This window comes from Triturus cristatus, chromosome 6 (assembly GCF_964204655.1).
Source record: "Triturus cristatus chromosome 6, aTriCri1.1, whole genome shotgun sequence".
In the NCBI taxonomy this organism is placed as follows: Eukaryota; Metazoa; Chordata; class Amphibia; order Caudata; family Salamandridae; genus Triturus; species Triturus cristatus.
Window position 1 is genome coordinate 152,946,393 of NC_140589.1, and position 6,826 is coordinate 152,953,218.

A 6,826-nucleotide genomic window follows, 5' to 3' on the forward strand; every position below is an offset into this window, starting at 1 on the left:
GGAATGGTAATCTGTTGTTCACAAACTCCGCCGCCATTTTAGATTGGGTCATACACAGTTGTACAGCAGCCAAGTCTCTTTAATCGTGCTGTTGCACCGGAGAGTTATTCTCAAATTAGTGTCAGTCAAACATATCAGTGTCCAATGAATAGTACTTTATGTTGGTAGTGATGTATTATCACAATCCGCCACCACATTTTAGAATCGGGTCAGTTGTAACTATTTTGTTCGGTAACAGTTTGTGTCTGGTTTTGTAGTCGCCGATAGTTGTTTGTTTTGGCGAGTTCCCAAATAGCCAAAAATTAAATCGATCTTAATTATCCATTATACTGTATGCCAGGTTTCTCAAGGAAGTATTGTACTTCCAAAATCCAAAATAATCTACCACTATTTAGGCACATAGCCAGTCTAGCTGTTTAGCCTAATGGCCTACCTAGCCATAATCAGGCAAAAGTAGTTATTAGACGGGGTGTAGTCGGCTTCTTTGCCACATGTATAATCTAGTCATTCAATATTTATTAAATGTGGGTCGATCATGTATAGTGGTTTTAGAAAAATCTGGTGCCTGATGCAAAATGGCACGTTGCCCAAACGGTGGGAAGATAGATCAAATAACCCTTTTGTCTAATCCTACTTGAGTCAAAAGACTCCATATGCTTTACCAATGTGCATTGTTATGTGTATGTCTTGAGGGGTTTTTTTTCCCCCGGTTATTGTTCTCTTTACCCTGTATAAATAAAAGCACTATTGGTAATATGGTCAGATTTCGTATGGTGTGAGCAGGATAATAGATCATACTGTCCGAAATACTTTCATACAATTTCTTAGGCAGTCATACAGAGGGCGAAGAGGGAGGTCTGTGCAGACCTTATCTTGTATGCCACAATATTTCTTCGTTGAGACCCGTTTTAACTGTATCCAAGGTATAGATCTAGTAGGTCTCACGTATTTTCCTGACATCTTGTATGTCTTTTCCTGCAATATGTTTGACTTTTTCTAATATTAGCCATCTGAGTTCTTTTTCGCTATGTTGGAACTCCATGCAGTGTTGTACCATTGGGCTTAGTAGTTTTTTAGTTCTAATAGCAGACCTATGCTCACTGTATCGTGTTCTGAACTCTCGGCCCGTCTCACCTACATAACCTAGGGCACAGGGACATAATATGAGGTATACCAGGTTCTGGCTTTTACAGTTGGTGAAATCTCGCAGTTTGCCTCTCTTGCCTTGGTACTGCCAGAATTCAGTTACGATTGCACTGTCACATGCGACACATGTGCCACATTTGTGGTTTCCCAAGATCTGTGGGCCTACTAGGGTAGTTTGTAAATTTGTCTGTTGTCGTAAGGGCCTGGTATGCATGAGGCTGTCCCTCAGGTTACGATTCCTACGGAATGCAAGAATTGGTTTTTGGATAGTCTCAGATTCCTCCGCGGTATTTAAGATGTGCCAATTCTTGTTCAAGACCTTTTTTATTTTAAAGTTTAAGGTCGAGTGATTCACGACGCATACCAACTTTTCATTCTTTGGGCGGGAGTTCCCTGCTAATAGGGCATCCCGATTGTAATATCGTGCCCTTTTGTATGCTGTTCTAATCAATCGCTTAGGGTATCCTCGTGCGAGCAGTCTTTGTTTGAGGTCTTCTCCATGTTTATCAAAGTCCTTGATATTTGAGCAATTACGCCTAATGCGTAAAAACTCTCCAAACGGGATAGAGTCCTTTTGACAGTTAGGATGGTAACTGGTGTGTGATAATATTGTGTTTTTGGAGGTAGGTTTTCTAAAAAAAACGACTGAGATCCTGCCCTCCTCTTCCTGTATAGTAATGTCCAGAAACTCAACTGATGTGGTGCTGATGTTACTGGTGAATTTTAGATTTTTATCACTGGCATTAAGCCAGTTGATAAACATATCGAGAGTTTCTTTGTCTCCACGCCAAATAAAGAAAATATCATCGATGAATCTATGCCATTGACTGACATTCTCGTAGAAGGGGGCAATTTCATTGAAGATGTGTTTGAGTTCGTACTCCCCCATATATATATTGGCCACACTAGGGGCACATGATGCCCCCATGCTGGTACCTTTAGTTTGTTGATATAGGTCCCCTCTGAACTCAAAATAATTATTTTTTAGCACTATTTCCAAGCATTCAATTATAAACTCATTAGGTCTTTCTCCTGGTGATCTTTCTAAGAGTGTTTTGACCGCTTCTATTGCCTCTTGTTGCGGTATATTTGTATATAGTGCTTCGATGTCTAAGGTGACCAAAATTTCGTTCTTAGGGTCATAGGGTACATTTTCCAATTTTTTGATGATATCCCCAGTATCTTTAATGTAGGATTTGTATTGGGTGGTGAGGGGACATAGGAACTTGTCCACATACTTGGACAAAGGTTCTGTCGAGGAATTGATTGAGGAAACTATCGGACGTAAGGGTGGATCTTGGATGTCCTTGTGTGTTTTGGGCACACCGTAGAGAGCTGGAATTACTGCGTTCGTTTTGTTTAAGAATAAGTATTCTTTTTCACATATGGCATCTTCCTCATATGCCTTACTAGTTGTATGGTCAATAGTTTCTTTCAATTTTGTAATTGCTCCTGATCTTATGGGTCTATAGTGCTCAGCCACATTCAACATTTGATAGATTTTTTCTTCATATTTCTTTGTATCCATAAGCACTATGCCTCCCCCTTTATCACAAGGTTTTATGGTAAGCTCCGGTGTATTGTGAAGTTCCATAAGCGCCTCGCTCTCTGCAGCTGTCAGATTGGGTTTACTATGATAGTTGTATTTCAGTATTTTATTCATATCATTGAGGACAGATCTCTCAAAAATGGATACTTCTGCACCCACCATTTCCAGAGTGGGTGTAAAGGTGGATTTCAATTTGCATCCTGAGAGGTTGCCTTCTGGCTCACCTTCCTCTCTGCCCATGAAAAACTTTTTAAGGCGAATGTTCCTAAAAAAGGAAAAAATGTCTTGCATAAGTTTAAACCTGTTGCAGTTCGTATTGGGTACGAAGGATAGTCCTCTACTTAGGACAGCTGTTTCTTCTGGTTTCAACTTATGTGTTGATATGTTGAAAATAGGCATAGTGTCTGTTCCAGTTTCACCCTTCAATTTCTCCAGTATTGCTGGTTTCTGGTCCTCATATACATCTGAGGAGGTTGAGGGTCCATGGGCTGGTATCCTCTCCTGTCCGACTTCGTGTAACGGAATCTGTTCCGTCCACGACCTCTCCCTAAAAAAGGTTGGGGGGCTTGGTAGTATGATTGATATTCGGCTCCTCTTCCTCTGTATGGTCGTTGGCCTTGAGGGGTGTCCTCATAATTATTGGGGACATCTCCTTCCGATTCTGAAGAATTTGTGTCTGAAAAAGTGACCACTTTTCTCTTGTTGTACTGTCCATATGTGTTAGGATTACTTTCGTTTTGCCATTCTTGATAGTAATTGGCTCTAAGGTACGGGTATGCCTTTTCTTGCGTAAACCATTTAATATCTTTCTTTAGTTTCTCTGTTTTCTTTTTTAAGATATATTCCTCAAAGTCATGCAGGTCGGCATTAATGCTGTCTAATTTTGACTTGGCCTCATCTAAGGATGTGTTGTTCTTGAGTTTGTCTTCTAGTTCTTGGATCTGCGTATTTAGAGCTGCCACTAGCTCCTTCGCTGTTTCAATGATTAGGATCATCCAATCTCTTGAACATCTATTGCTTATGTGGGACCATCTTTCTAAGAATTTCCGTAATTCCACAAATAATGTCGGGGTGTTACGGACTCGTAGGCCCGATGGAATAACTCCCGCCTTAAGATACTCTAGCATATAGGTGGCATGGGACTCCATTCTCTTGCATTTTTTTCTTAAGTTCAATAGGGTTTGCCATTCGCTATTAGCTACATTAGTTAATGTGGTATTGCTATTTGGATTGCTGGTACTCCCAATTAAGGCTATGTAGTCCGCATCGGTAAATCCAAAAGTCTGCAGAGCTTCCATTCTATGTGCCCAGGTTGCTGGTTAAAGATTATACATAAGTATGCCTATCCTCCACTAATATAAAATCAGTGATACTTAGAGTTGTATCAGATGAAATGATATATTGTATCTAGAAAAGAAGAGTATGGATGTAAAGAACACCAAAGTGCATGGAAGGAAAAAACCTTGATTTAAGACAATAAATATATACCCAGGAGAAAAATGACAATGCTCCTAGAGGATGGCTTTGTGATAACTTTGTTCCAACACCCAGATGTGAGTGAGATTTAACACAGACCCAAGAAGAAGAGAGCATATAGTAACTTGGCACGTTCGCTTACCTTGACGAAGATGTAGTATTCTCAGGTGAGAAGACCTGTGATTGAAGAACCACAATAAATCAGTTAGGAAAAGGTACCCCCTTTAAAGTACTATTTAAGGTCAGGGATCAGGGGGAGAAAGACACTGTAAACAAAGACTAATAAGTATCCCTCTTGACCTCTATTTCTTTTACTTAACAATTGATTTCGTGTGGGTTCACATGAAAAGGAGACAGACAATTGTATATGGGCATTTCAACTCATGTGTTTATTTTTTATTTTTTATATGAATTATTTTTAAGATATTTACTTGCTCATATACATTTTTCTATTTACATACATTCTATACAAATATCATCTTATTCCTAAACACACCTTATACAGTGATATTTTGAATTACTGTGCTTGTTTCATATTATCAACAATATACTTGAAGATATAAGCAAATACTCATTATAAAAAACCTCTCTCCTGTGATTTGAGAGAAATCCCCACAGCAATCACTCCTCTGTTCATACCACATGCATTTCACTATCATACAACACATTCACACTACACCCCAGATATGCACCATCGATGTGGCAGTTCGGGCTGGACTGTTCCCATGAGGCACAGGGTCAGACTGATTTGCATATGGCCATGTCTGAACTGGGGTGGCAGAGTGGGCTAAAGAACGGTGATGGATCAAACCCAGATCTGTTGACTGGGTGTGAGTGTTTGATTGGTTCTGATGCTCCGTCCATCACCACCCCCTTTTGTACCGCTTTGTTTGCCATAAGTTGGCAGGGTATGCTCAGACGTGAGTCCCTTGCTCACTTTGCCACTGGATTCAAGCCAGCCTGGCTGAAGACGGCTGAAATGCCAGAAACCGGTCCTAGGAAGCTTGTTTCCGGTCCAGGGAAGGCATGGCTTGGCGTTTCGGGCTGGACTGTTCCCATGAGGCACAGGGTCAGACTGATTTGCATATGGCCATGTCTGAACTGGGGTGGCAGAGTGGGCTAAAGAACGGTGATGGATCAAACCCAGATCTGTTGACTGGGTGTGAGTGTTTGATTGGTTCTGATGCTCCGTCCATCACCACCCCCTTTTGTACCGCTTTGTTCGCCATAAGTTGGCAGGGTATGCTCAGACGGGAGTCCCTTGCTCACTTTGCCACTGGATTCAAGCAAGCCTGGCTGAAGACGGCAGCTTGTTTCCGGTCCAGGGAAGGCATGGCTTGGCAGTTCGGGCTGGACTGTTCCCATGAGGCACAGGGTCAGACTGATTTGCATATGGCCATGTCTGAACTGGGGTGGCAGAGTGGGCTAAAGAACGGTGATGGATCAAACCCAGATCTGTTGACTGGGTGTGAGTGTTTGATTGGTTCTGATGCTCCGTCCATCACCACCCCCTTTTGTACCACTTTTAGAAAGTTGTCATTTTCCTGCCTGGGCCAAACGTGCCAGTGTTCAGTGTCACCTGACTGTTGATGGCTCCTGGTGGAGCAGGTAAAGCAAATTTTTGTATACCTCCTCTATTTTGCATGATAAACTACTAATTACGTAACTTTCTAATTATTAACGTATTAATTGTTTGCCGTGGTCTAATTAATCAACCTCATATCAATATACACATATTTCACGCGGGACTAAATGCAAATTGCATGGCAAGTAACCCTACTAAATAACTATGGTACGCATATTAACGGTAGATTGGGTTGATATAGAAAATTGCATGGTTATATTGCTTTTGTGATGTTTTGCGTTCCTGCTGGGACGGAATGGTGAGTTATATCACTTTAAATGTTGCTATATGCTAGGAAAATACTAATATATAAAGGGATTAGTGTGGGTTTAAACATTAGAATCTTCATTTCCGTATATTAATTATTCTTTATGTTTGTTTCTCTTAAGTTGGCATTCGGGCCTACTAGGTCGCAATATCGTGTGAGCGCGATGTCTACTGCGCAGACTCGGATGGCACTGAAGATCTCCAGGTGTCCTCTGATCAGGTCACAGTGTTCCTCGTCAAGGATAGGAACGTGGAGGACTGCCAAAGTTCAACTAGTGTGACTGACAAAGGACATCTTCAATAGAGCATGAGAAACAAGGATCTTTGTGAATACCATCTGAATTTGCAAATTTGATGGCTTGGTCAATAAGAGACATTTCCAATGTAGCATGTTACCCAAAATTCATTATAAAGGGGAGGGTTAGTATGAGTGTTGGGGTTGGCGCGTTCCAGGAGTGTGATTCGAATCCCGTTGACCGATTTGCTTGCATGAGTGTCAGGTCCCCGGAGATCTTTTGGGACTGTGTCGTGCTGTGCGAAAGAACTTTTCTCCGGACTGATTGGGGTCGTAGCCTGCATTCGATTGGAGGGCTATATCGGAAAAGTTTTGATTTATGCAGGGCTGATAAGTTGCGGGAGAATGGTCGCTAAAATCCAAGACTAGGTAAATATAAATGTCATACTGATTTATGCTAATTTTATCAAAATTCTGATTAAAAAATAATGATGATTATGCTAATGAAGGTGACTTTAATTAGATAAAC